The following is a 14,324-nucleotide window of genomic DNA, read 5'->3' on the forward strand; positions in this document are numbered from 1 at the left end:
AGACCAATAGTAGTTGCCGATGCACATCTGGAGGCATTCTGTAATCTGTGGACTATCAGAGTGTTGATGAAACACAGAAATTGCATCGGGATTGAATACAACATTCACCATGCGCACTTCCCTCCATGGGAGTAATATCTCTAACAGTCTACGCTTTGATCGTTCCCTGGAAGACCAGTAGTAGTCTCCGATGCACATCTGGAGGCATTCTGTAATCTGTGGACTATCAGAGTGCTGATGAAACACAGAAATTGCTTCGGGATTGAATACAACAGTCATCATGCGCACATTCCTCCATAAAAGTAGTGTCCCAAACAGTCTACGTTTTGATCGTTCCCTGGAAGACCAGAAGTAGTTTCCGATGCACATCTGGTGGCATTCTGTAATCTGTGGACTATCAGAGTTTTGATGAAACACAGAAAATGCATCGGGATTGAATACAACAGTCACCATGCGCACCTCCCTCCATGGGAGTAATGTCTCAAAGAGTTTACGTTTTGATCGATCCCATGAAGACCAGTAGTAGTTTCCGATGCACATCTGGAGGCATTCTGTAATATGTAGATTATCAGAGTGTTGATGAAACACAGAAATTGCATCGGGATTGAATACAACAGTCACCATGCGCACTTTCCTCCATCGGAGTAATGTCTCTAACAGTCTACGCTTTGATCGTTCCCTTTAAGACGAGTAGTAGTCTCCGATGCACATCTGGAGGAATTCTGTAATCTGTGGACTATCAGAGTGTTGAGCAAACACAGAAATTGCTTCGAGATTGAATACAACAGTCAGCATGCGCACATTCCTCCATAAAAGTAGTGTCTCAAACAGTCTACGCTTTGATCGTTCACTGGATGACCAGATGAAGTTTCCGATGGACATCTGGTGGCATTCTGTAATCTGTGGACTATCAGAGTTTTGGTGAAACACAGAAATTGCATTGGGATTGATTACAACTGTCACCATCCGCACTTTCCTCCATGGGAGTAATGTCTGAAACAGTCTACGCTTCCATCGTTCCCTGGAATACCAGTTGTAGTTTCCGATCCACGTCTCTTGGCATTCTGTAATCTGTGGACTATCAGAGTGTTGATGAAACTCAGAAGTTGCATCGGGATTGAATACAACAGTCACAATGCGCACATTCCTCCATAAAAGTAATGTCTCAAACAGTCTACGCTTTGATCGTTCCCTGGAAGACCAGCAGTAGTTTCCGATGCATATCTGGAGGCATTTTATAATCTGTGGACTATCAGAGGGTTGATGAAAGACAGAAAATGCATCGGGATTGAATACAACAGTCACCATGCGCACTTTTCTCCACGGGAGTAATGTCTCTAACAGTCTACGCTTTGATCGTTCCCTGGAAGACCAGTAGTAGTTTCCGATGCACATCTGGTGGCTTTCTGTAATCTGTGGACAATCAGAGTGTTGATGAAACACATAAATTGCATCGGGATTGAATACAACAGTCACCATGCGCACTTTTCTCCACGGGATGTATGTCTCAAACAGTCTACGCTTTGATCGTTCCCGGGAAGACCAGTAGTTGTCTCCGATGCACATCTGGAGGCATTCTGTAATCTGTGGACTATCAGAGTGCTGATGAAACACAGAAATTGCTTCGGGATTGAATACAACAGTCATCGTGCGCACATTCCTCCATAAAAGTAGTGTCTCAAACAGTCTACGCCTTGATCGTTCCCTGGCAGACCAGTAGTAGTTTCCGATGCACATCTGGTGGCATTGTGTAATCTGTGGACTATCAGAGTTTTGATGAAACACAGAAAATGCATCGGGAATGAATACAACAGTCACCATGCGCACTTTCCTCCATGGGAGTAATTCTTAAGCAGTCTACTCTTTGATCGTTCCCTGAAAGGCCAGTAGTGGTTTCCGATGCACATCTGGTGACATTCTGTAATCTGTAGACTATCAGAGTGTTGATGAAAACCAGAAATTGCATCGGGATTGAATACAACACTCTCCATGCTCACTTTCCTCCATGGGAGTAATGTCTCAAACAGTCTACGCTTTGATCGTTCCCTGGAAGACCAGTAGTAGTTTCCAATCCACATCTGGAGGCATCTGATATCTGCGGACTAACTGAGTGTTGATGAAACACAGAAATTGCATCGGGATTGAATACCACAGTCACCATGCGCACTTTCCTCCATGGGAGTAATGTCCCAAAGAGTTTATGCTTTGATCGTTCACTGGAAGACCAGTAGTAGTTTCCGATGCACATCTGGAGGCATTCTGTTATCTGTGGACTATCAGAGTGTTGATGAAACACAGAAATTGTAGCGGGATTGATACAAAATTCACTATGCGCATTTTGCTGTACGGAAGTAATGTCTCAAACAATCTACGCTTTGATCTTTCCCTGGAAGACCAGTAGTAGTTTCCGATGCACATCTGGTCGCATTCTGTAATGTGTAGACTATCAGAGTGTTTATGAAACACAGAAATTGCATCGGGATTGAATACAACAGTCACCATCCGCACTTTCCTCCATCGGAGTAATGTCTGAAACAGTCTACGGTTCCATCGTTTCCTGGAAGGCCAGTAGTAGTTTCCGTTGCACATCTGGAGGCATTATGTAATATGTAGACTATCAGAGTGTTGATGAAACACAGAAATGGCATCGGGATTGAATACAACAGACACCATGCGCACTTTCCTCCATAAAAGTAATGTCTCAAACAGTCTACGCTTTGATCGTTCCCTGGAAGACCAGCAGTAGTTTCCGATGCACATCTGGAGGCATTCTGTAATCTGTGGACTATCAGAAAGTTGGTGAAAGACAGAAAATGCATCGGGATTGAATACAACAGTCACGATGCGCACTTTCCTTCATGGGAGTAATGTCACAAAGAGTTTACGTTTTGATCGTTCCCATGAAGACCAGTAGTGGTTACCAATGCACATCTGGAGGCATACTGTAATCTGTGGACTATGAGAGGTTTGATGAAACACAGAAATTGCATCGGGATTGAATACAACAGTCACCACGCGCACATTCCTCCATAAAAGTAATGTCTCAAACAGTCTACGCTTTGATCGTTCCCTGGAAGACTAGTAGTAGTTTCCGATGAATATCTGGAGGCATTCTGTTATCTGTGGACCATCAGAGTGTTGATGAAACACAGAAATTGCATCGGGATTGAATACAACAGTCACCATGCGCACTTTCCTCCATCGGAGTAATGTCTCTAACAGTCTACGCTTTGATCATTCCCTGGAAGACCAGTAGTAGTTCCCGATGCACATCTGGAGGCATTCTGTAATCTGTGGACCATCAGAGTGTTGATGAAACACAGAAATTGCATCGGGATTGAATACAACAGTCACCATGCGCACTTTCCTCCATGGGAGTAATGTCTGAAACAGTCTACGGTTCCATCATTTCCTGGAAGGCCAGTAGTAGTTTCCGTTGCACATCTGGAGGCATTCTGTAATATGTAGACAATCAGAGTGTTGATGAAACACAGAAATGGCATCGGGATTGAATACAACAGACACCATGCGCACATTCCTCCATAAAAGTAATGTCTCAAACAGTCTACGCTTTGATCGTTCCCTGGAAGACCAGCAGTAGTTTCCGATGCACATCTGGAGGCATTCTGTAATCTGTGGACTATCAGAAGGTTGGTGAAAGACAGAAAATGCATCGGGATTGAATACAAAAGTCACGATGCGCACTTTCCACCATGGGAGTAATGTCACAAAGAGTTTACGTTTTGATCGTTCCCATGAAGACCAGTAGTAGTTACCGATGCACATCTGGAGGGATACTGTAATCTGTGGACTATGAGAGGTTTGATGAAACACAGAAATTGCATCGGGATTGAATACAACAGTCACCACGCGCACATTCCTCCATAAAAGTAATGTCTCAAACAGTCTACGCTTTGATCGTTCCCTGGAAGACCAGTAGTAGACTCCGACGCATATCTGGAGGCATTCTGTAATCTGTGGACTATCAGAGTGCTGATGAAACACAGAAATTGCTTCGGGATTGAATACAACAGTCATCATGCGCACATTCCTCAAGAAAAGTAGTGTCTCAAACAGTCTGCGCTTTGATCGTTCCCTGGAAGACCAGTAGTAGTTTCCGATGCACATCTGGTGGCATTCTGTAATCTGTGGACTATCAGTGTTTTGATGAAACACAGAAATTGCATTGGGATTGAATACAACAGTCACCATCCGCACTTTCCTCCATGGGAGTAATGTCTGAAACAGTCTACGCTTCCATCGTTCCCTGGAAGACCAGTAGTAGTTTCCGATCCACATCTCTTGGCATTCTGTAATCTGTGGACTATCAGAGTGCTGATGAGACACAGAAATTGCTTCGGGATTGAATACAACAGTCATCATGCGCACATTCCTCAAGAAAAGTAGTGTCTCAAACAGTCTGCGCTTTGATCGTTGCCTGGAAGACCAGTAGTAGTTTCCGATGCACATCTGGTGGCATTCTGTAATCTGTGGACTATCAGTGTTTTGATGAAACACAGAAATTGCATTGGGATTGAATACAACAGTCACCATCCGCACTTTCCTCCATGGGAGTAATGTCTCAAACAGTCTACGCTTTGATCGTTCCCTGGAAGACCAGCAGTAGTTTCCGATGCACATCTGGAGGCATTCTGTAATCTGTGGACTATCAGAGTGTTGATGAAACACAGAAAATGCATCGGGATTGAATACAACAGTCACCATGCGCACTTCCCTCCATGGGAGTAATGTCTCAAACAGTCTACGCTTTGATCGTTCATTGGAAGACCAGCAGTAGTTTCCAATGCACATCTGGTGGCATTCTGTAATCTGTGGACTATCCGAGTGTTGATGAAACACAGAAATTGCATTGGGATAGAATACAACAGTCACCATCCGCACTTTCCTCCATGGGATTAATGTCTGAAACAGTTTACGCTTTCATCGTTCCCTGGAAGACCAGTAGTAGTTTACGATCCACACCACGTGGCATTCTGTAATCTGTGGACTGTCAGAGAGTTGATGAAACACAGAAAATGCATCGGGATTGATTACAACAGTCACCATGCGCACTTTCCTGCATGGGAGTAATGTCTGAAGCAGTCTACGGTTCCATCGTTTCCTGGAAGGCCAGTAGTAGTTTCCGTTGCACATCTGGAGGCATTCTGTAATATGTATCCAATCAGAGTGTTGATGAAACACAGAAATGGCATCGGGATTGAATACAACAGACACCATGCGCACATTCCTCCATAAAAGTAATGTCTCAAACAGTCTACGCTTTGATCGTTCCCTGGAAGACCAGCAGTAGTTTCCGATGCACATCTGGAGGCATTCTGTAATCTGTGGACTATCAGAAGGTTGGTGAAAGACAGAAAATGCATCGGGATTGAATAGAACAGTCACGATGCGCACTTTCCTCCATGGGAGTAATGTCACAAAGAGTTTACGTTTTGATCGTTCCCATGAAGACCAGTAGTGGTTACCGATGCACATCTGGAGGCATACTGTGATCTGTGGACTATGAGAGGTTTGATGAAACACAGAAATTGCATCGGGATTGAATACAACAGTCACCACGCGCACATTCCTCCATAAAAGTAATGTCTCAAACAGGCTACGCTTTGATCGTTCCCTGGAAGACTAGCAGTATTTTCCGATGAATATCTGGATGCATTCTGTTATCTGTGGACTATCAGAGTGTTGATGAAACACAGAAATTGCATCGGGATTGAATACAACAGTCACCATGCGCACTTTCCTGTACGGGAGTAATGTCTCAAACAATCTACGCTTTGATCGTTCCCTGGAAGACCAGTAGTAGTTTCCGATGCACATCTGGTCCCATCCTGTAATGTGTAGACTATCAGAGTGTTGATGAAACACAGTAATTGAATCGGGATTGAATACAACAGTCACCATGCGCACTTTCCTCCATGGGAGTAATGTCTCTAACAGTCTACGCTTTGATCGTTCCCTGGAAGACCAGTAGTAGTTTCCGATGCACATCTGGTGGCATTCTGTAATCTGTGGACTATCAAAGTGTTGATGAAACACAGAAATTGCATCTGGATTGAATACAACAGTCTCCATGCGCACTTTCCTCCACGGGAGTTATGTCTCTAACAGTCTACGCTTTGATCGTTCCCTGGAAGACCTGTAGTAGTTTCCGATGCACATCTGGTGGCATTATGTAATCTGTGGACTATCAGAGTGTTGATGAAACACAGAAATTGCATCGGGATTGAATACAACAGTCACCATGCGCACTTTCCTCCATCGGAGTAATGTCTCTAACAGTCTAAGCTTTGATCATTCCCTGGAAGACCAGTAGTAGTTCCCGATGCACATCTGGAGGCATTCTGTAATCTGTGGACCATCAGAGTGTTGATGAAACACAGAAATTGCATCGGGATTGAATACAACAGTCACCATGCGCACTTTCCTCCATGGGAGTAATGTCTGAAACAGTCTACGGTTCCATCATTTCCCGGAAGGCCAGTAGTAGTTTCCGTTGCACATCTGGAGGCATTCTGTAATATGTAGACAATCAGAGTGTTGATGAAACACAGAAATGGCATCGGGATCGAATACAACAGACACCATGCGCACATTCCTCCATAAAAGTAATGTCTCAAACAGTCTACGCTTTGATCGTTCCCTGGAAGACCAGCAGTAGTTTCCGATGCACATCTGGAGGCATTCAGTAATCTGTGGACTATCAGAAGGTTGATGAAAGACAGAAAATGCATCGGGATTGAATACAAAAGTCACGATGCGCACTTTCCACCATGGGAGTAATGTCACAAAGAGTTTACGTTTTGATCGTTCCCATGAAGACCAGTAGTAGTTACCGATGCACATCTGGAGGAATACTGTAATCTGTGGACTATGAGAGGTTTGAAGAAACACAGAAATTGCATCGGGATTGAATACAACAGTCACCACGCGCACATTCCTCCATAAAAGTAATGTCTCAAACAGTCTACGCTTTGATCGTTCCCTGGAAGACCAGTAGTGGACTCCGACGCATATCTGGAGGCATTCTGTAATCTGTGGACTATCAGAGTGCTGATGAAACACAGAAATTGCTTCGGGATTGAATACAACAGTCATCATGCGCACATTCCTCAAGAAAAGTAGTGTCTCAAACAGTCTGCGCTTTGATCGTTCCCTGGAAGACCAGTAGTAGTTTCCGATGCACATCTGGTGGCATTCTGTAATCTGTGGACTATCAGTGTTTTGATGAAACACAGAAATTGCATTGGGATTGAATACAACAGTCACCATCCGCACTTTCCTCCATGGGAGTAATGTCTGAAACAGTCTACGCTTCCATCGTTCCCTGGAAGACCAGTAGTAGTTTCCAAACCACATCTCTTGGCATTCTGTAATCTGTGGACTATCAGAGTGCTGATGAAACACAGAAATTGCTTCGGGATTGAATACAACAGTCATCATGCGCACATTCCTCAAGAAAAGTAGTGTCTCAAACAGTCTGCGCTTTGATCGTTCCCTGGAAGACCAGTAGTAGTTTCCGATGCACATCTGGTGGCATTCTGTAATCTGTGGACTATCAGTGTTTTGATGAAACACAGAAATTGCATTGGGATTGAATACAACAGTCACCATCCGCACTTTCCTCCATGGGAGTAATGTCTCAAACAGTCTACGCTTTGATCGTTCCCTGGAAGACCAGCAGTAGTTTCCGATGCACATCTGGAGGCATTCTGTAATCTGTGGACTATCAGAGTGTTGATGAAACACAGAAAATGCATCGGGATTGAATACAACAGTCACCATGCGCACTTCCCTCCATGGGAGTAATGTCTCAAACAGTCTACGCTTTGATCGTTCATTGGAAGACCAGCAGTAGTTTCCAATGCACATCTGGTGGCATTCTGTAATCTGTGGACTATCCGAGTGTTGATGAAACACAGAAATTGCATTGGGATAGAATACAACAGTCACCATCCGCACTTTCCTCCATGGGAGTAATGTCTGAAACAGTTTACGCTTTCATCGTTCCCTGGAAGACCAGTAGTAGTTTACGATCCACACCACGTGGCATTCTGTAATCTGTGGACTGTCAGAGTGTTGATGAAACACAGAAAATGCATCGGGATTGATTACAACAGTCACCATGCGCACTTTCCTCCATGGGAGTAATGTCTGAAACAGTCTACGGTTCCATCGTTTCCTGGAAGGCCAGTAGTAGTTTCCGTTGCACATCTGGAGGCATTCTGTAATATGTAGACTATCAGAGTGTTGATGAAACACAGAAATGGCATCGGGATTGAATACAACAGACACCATGCGCACATTCCTCCATAAAAGTAATGTCTCAAACAGTCTACGCTTTGATCGTTCCCTGGAAGACCAGCAGTAGTTTCCGATGCACATCTGGAGGCATTCTGTAATCTGTGGACTATCAGAAGGTTGGTGAAAGACAGAAAATGCATCGGGATTGAATACAACAGTCACGATGCGCACTTTCCTCCATGGGAGTAATGTCACAAAGAGTTTACGTTTTGATCGTTCCCATGAAGACCAGTAGTGGTTACCGATGCACATCTGGAGGCATACTGTGATCTGTGGACTATGAGAGGTTTGATGAAACACAGAAATTGCATCGGGATTGAATACAACAGTCACCACGCGCACATTCCTCCATTAAAGTAATGTCTCAAACAGTCTACGCTTTGATCGTTCCCTGGAAGACTAGCAGTAGTTTCCGATGAATATCTGGATGCATTCTGTTATCTGTGGACTATCAGAGTGTTGATGAAACACAGAAATTGCATCGGGATTGAATACAACAGTCACCATGCGCACTTTCCTGTACGGGAGTAATGTCTCAAACAATCTACGCTTTGATCGTTCCCTGGAAGACCAGTAGTAGTTTCCGATGCACATCTGGTCCCATCCTGTAATGTGTAGACTATCAGAGTGTTGATGAAACACAGTAATTGCATCGGGATTGAATACAACCGTCACCATGCGCACTTTCCTCCATGGGAGTAATGTCTCTAACAGTCTACGCTTTGATCGTTCCCTGGAAGACCAATAGTAGTTTCCGATGCACATCTGGTGGCATTCTGTAATCTGTGGACTATCAAAGTGTTGATGAAACACAGAAATTGCATCTGGATTGAATACAACAGTCTCCATGCACACTTTCCTCCACGGGAGTTATGTCTCTAACAGTCTACGCTTTGATCGTTCCCTGGAAGACCTGTAGTAGTTTCCGATGCACATCTGGTGGCATTATGTAATCTGTGGACTATCAGAGTGTTGATGAAACACAGAAATTGCATCGGGATTGAATACAACAGTCACCATGCGCACTTTCCTCCACGGGAGGTATGTCTCAAACAGTCTACGCTTTGATCGTTCCCTGGAAGACCAGTAGTAGTCTCCGATGCATATCTTTAGCCATTATGTAATCTGTGGACTATCAGAGTGCTGATGAAACACAGTAATTGCTTCGGGATTGAATACAACAGTCATCATGCGCACATTCCTCCATAAAAGTTGTGTCTCAAACAGTCTACGCTTTGATCGTTCCCTGGAAGACCAGTAGTAGTTTCCGATGCACATCTGGTGGCATTCTGTAATCTGTGGACTATCAGAGTGTTGATGAAACACAGAAATTGCATTGGGATTGAATACAACAGTCACCACCCGCACTTTCATCCATGGCAGTAATGTCACAAAGAGTTTACGCTTTCATCGTTCCCTGGAAGACCAGTAGTAGTTTCCGATCCACACCTCGTTCCATTCTGTAATCTGTGGACTGTCAGAGTGTTGATGAAACACAGAAAATGCATCGGGATTGAATACAATACTCTCCATGCTCACTTTCCTCCATGGGAGTAATGTCTCAAACAGTCTACGCTTTGATCGTTCCCTGGAAGACCAGTAGTAGATTCCAATCCACATCTGGAGGCATCTGATATCTGCGGACTAACTGAGTGTTGATGAAACACAGAAATTGCATCGGGATTGAATACAACAGTCACCATGCGCACTTTCCTCCATCGGAGTAATGTCTCTAACAGTCTACGCTTTGATCATTCCCTGGAAGACCAGTAGTAGTTCCCGATGCACATCTGGAGGCATTCTGTAATCTGTGGACCATCAGAGTGTTAATGAAACACAGAAATTGCATCGGGATTGAATACAACAGTCACCATGCGCACTTTCCTCCATGGGAGTAATGTCTGAAACAGTCTACGGTTCCATCGTTTCCTGGAAGGCCAGTAGTAGTTTCCGTTGCGCATCTGGAGGCATTCTGTAATATGTAGACAATCAGAGTGTTCATGAAACACAGAAATGGCATCGGGAATGAATACAACAGACACCATGCGCACATTCCTCCATAAAAGTAATGTCTCAAACAGTCTACGCTTTGATCGTTCCCTGGAAGACCAGCAGTAGTTTCCGATGCACATCTGGAGGCATTCTGTAATCTGTGGACTATCAGAAGGTTGATGAAAGACAGAAAATGCATCGGGATTGAATACAACAGTCACGATGCGCACTTTCCACCATGGGAGTAATGTCACAAAGAGTTTACGTTTTGATCGTTCCCATGAAGACCAGTAGTAGTTACCGATGCACATCTGGAGGGATACTGTAATCTGTGGACTATGAGAGGTTTGATGAAACACAGAAATTGCATCGGGATTGAATACAACAGTCACCACGCGCACATTCCTCCATAAAAGTAATGTCTCAAACAGTCTACTCTTTGATCGTTCCCTGGAAGACCAGTAGTAGACTCCGACGCATATCTGGAGGCATTCTGTAATCTGTGGACTATCAGAGTGCTGATGAAACACAGAAATTGCTTCGGGATTGAATACAACAGTCATCATGCGCACATTCCTCAAGAAAAGTAGTGTCTCAAACAGTCTGCGCTTTGATCGTTCCCTGGAAGACCAGTAGTAGTTTCCGATGCACATCTGGTGGCATTCTGTAATCTGTGGACTATCAGTGTTTTGATGAAACACAGAAATTGCATTGGGATTGAATACAACAGTCACCATCCGCACTTTCCTCCATGGGAGTAATGTCTCAAACAGTCTACGCTCTGATCGTTCCCTGGAAGACCAGCAGTAGTTTCCGATGCACATCTGGAGGCATTCTGTAATCTGTGGACTATCAGAGTGTTGATGAAACACAGAAAATGCATCGGGATTGAATACAACAGTCACCATCCGCACTTTCCTCCATGGGAGTAATGTCTCAAACAGTCTACGCTCTGATCGATCCCTGGAAGACCAGCAGTAGTTTCCGATGCACATCTGGAGGCATTCTGTAATCTGTGGACTATCAGAAGGTTGATGAAACACAGAAAATGCATCGGGTTTGAATACAACAGTCACCATGCGCACTTCCCTCCATGGGAGTAATGTCTCAAACAGTCTACGCTTTGATCGTTCATTGGAAGACCAGCAGTAGTTTCCAATGCACATCTGGTGGCATTCTGTAATCTGTGGACTATCCGAGTGTTGATGAAACACAGAAATTGCATTGGGATAGAATACAACAGTCACCATCCGCACTTTCCTCCATGGGAGTAATGTCTGAAACAGTTTACGCTTTCATCGTTCCCTGCAAGACCAGTAGTAGTTTACGATCCACACCACGTGGCATTCTGTAATCTGTGGACTGTCAGAGTGTTGATGAAACACAGAAAATGCATCGGGATTGATTACAACAGTCACCATGCGCACTTTCCTCCATGGGAGTAATGTCTCAAACAATCTACGCTTTGATCGTTCCCATGAAGACCAGTAGTGGTTACCGATGCACATCTGGAGGCATACTGTGATCTGTGGACTATGAGAGGTTTGATGAAACACAGAAATTGCATCGGGATTGAATACAACAGTCACCATGCGCACTTTCCTGTACGGGAGTAATGTCTCAAACAATCTACGCTTTGATCGTTCCCTGGAAGACCAGTAGTAGTTTCCGATGCACATCTGGTCCCATCCTGTAATGTGTAGACTATCAGAGTGTTGATGAAACACAGTAATTGCATCGGGATTGAATACAACCGTCACCATGCGCACTTTCCTCCATGGGAGTAATGTCTCTAACAGTCTACGCTTTGATCGTTCCCTGGAAGACCAATAGTAGTTTCCGATGCACATCTGGTGGCATTCTGTAATCTGTGGACTATCAAAGTGTTGATGAAACACAGAAATTGCATCTGGATTGAATACAACAGTCTCCATGCACACTTTCCTCCACGGGAGTTATGTCTCTAACAGTCTACGCTTTGATCGTTCCCTGGAAGACCTGTAGTAGTTTCCGATGCACATCTGGTGGCATTATGTAATCTGTGGACTATCAGAGTGTTGATGAAATACAGAAATAGCATCAGGATTGAATACAACAGTCACCATGCGCACTTTCCTCCACGGGAGGTATGTCTCAAACAGTCTACGCTTTGATCGTTCCCTGGAAGACCAGTAGTAGTCTCCGATGCATATCTGGAGCCATTATGTAATCTGTGGACTATCAGAGTGCTGATGAAACACAGTAATTGCTTCGGGATTGAATACAACAGACATCATGCGCACATTCCTCCATAAAAGTTGTGTCTCAAACAGTCTACGCTTTGATCGTTCCCTGGAAGACCAGTAGTAGTTTCCGATGCACATCTGGTGGCATTCTGTAATCTGTGGACTATCAGAGTGTTGATGAAACACAGAAATTGCATTGGGATTGAATACAACAGTCACCACCCGCACTTTCATCCATGGCAGTAATGTCACAAAGAGTTTACGCTTTCATCGTTCCCTGGAAGACCAGTAGTAGTTTCCGATCCACACCTCGTGGCATTCTGTAATCTGTGGACCGTCAGAGTGTTGATGAAACACAGAAAATGCATCGGGATTGAATACAATACTCTCCATGCTCACTTTCCTCCATGGGAGTAATGTCTCAAACAGTCTACGCTTTGATCGTTCCCTGGAAGACCAGTAGTAGATTCCAATCCACATCTGGAGGCATCTGATATCTGCGGACTAACTGAGTGTTGATGAAACACAGAAATTGCATCGGGATTGAATACAACAGTCACCATGCGCACTTTCCTCCATCGGAGTAATGTCTCTAACAGTCTACGCTTTGATCATTCCCTGGAAGACCAGTAGTAGTTCCCGATGCACATCTGGAGGCATTCTGTAATCTGTGGACCATCAGAGTGTTGATGAAACACAGAAATTGCATCGGGATTGAATACAACAGTCACCATGCGCACTTTCCTCCATGGGAGTAATGTCTGAAACAGTCTACGGTTCCATCGTTTCCTGGAAGGCCAGTAGTAGTTTCCGTTGCGCATCTGGAGGCATTCTGTAATATGTAGACAATCAGAGTGTTCATGAAACACAGAAATGGCATCGGGATTGAATACAACAGACACCATGCGCACATTCCTCCATAAAAGTAATGTCTCAAACAGTCTACGCTTTGATCGTTCCCTGGAAGACCAGCAGTAGTTTCCGATGCACATCTGGAGGCATTCTGTAATCTGTGGACTATCAGAAGGTTGATGAAAGACAGAAAATGCATCGGGATTGAATACAACAGTCACGATGCGCACTTTCCACCATGGGAGTAATGTCACAAAGAGTTTACGTTTTGATCGTTCCCATGAAGACCAGTAGTAGTTACCGATGCACATCTGGAGGGATACTGTAATCTGTGGACTATGAGAGGTTTGATGAAACACAGAAATTGCATCGGGATTGAATACAACAGTCACCACGCGCACATTCCTCCATAAAAGTAATGTCCCAAACAGTCTACTCTTTGATCGTTCCCTGGAAGACCAGTAGTAGACTCCGACGCATATCTGGAGGCATTCTGTAATCTGTGGACTATCAGAGTGCTGATGAAACACAGAAATTGCTTCGGGATTGAATACAACAGTCATCATGCGCACATTCCTCAAGAAAAGTAGTGTCTCAAACAGTCTGCGCTTTGATCGTTCCCTGGAAGACCAGTAGTAGTTTCCGATGCACATCTGGTGGCATTCTGTAATCTGTGGACTATCAGTGTTTTGATGAAACACAGAAATTGCATTGGGATTGAATACAACAGTCACCATCCGCACTTTCCTCCATGGGAGTAATGTCTGAAACAGTCTACGATTCCATCGTTCCCTGGAAGACCAGTAGTAGTTTCCGATCCACATCTCTTGGCATTCTGTAATCTGTGGACTATCAGAGTGCTGATGAAACACAGAAATTGCTTCGGGATTGAATACAACAGTCATCATCAGCACATTCCTCAAGAAAAGTAGT

Source organism: Schistocerca gregaria, chromosome 4 (assembly GCF_023897955.1).
Source record: "Schistocerca gregaria isolate iqSchGreg1 chromosome 4, iqSchGreg1.2, whole genome shotgun sequence".
Classification (NCBI taxonomy): domain Eukaryota; kingdom Metazoa; phylum Arthropoda; class Insecta; order Orthoptera; family Acrididae; genus Schistocerca; species Schistocerca gregaria.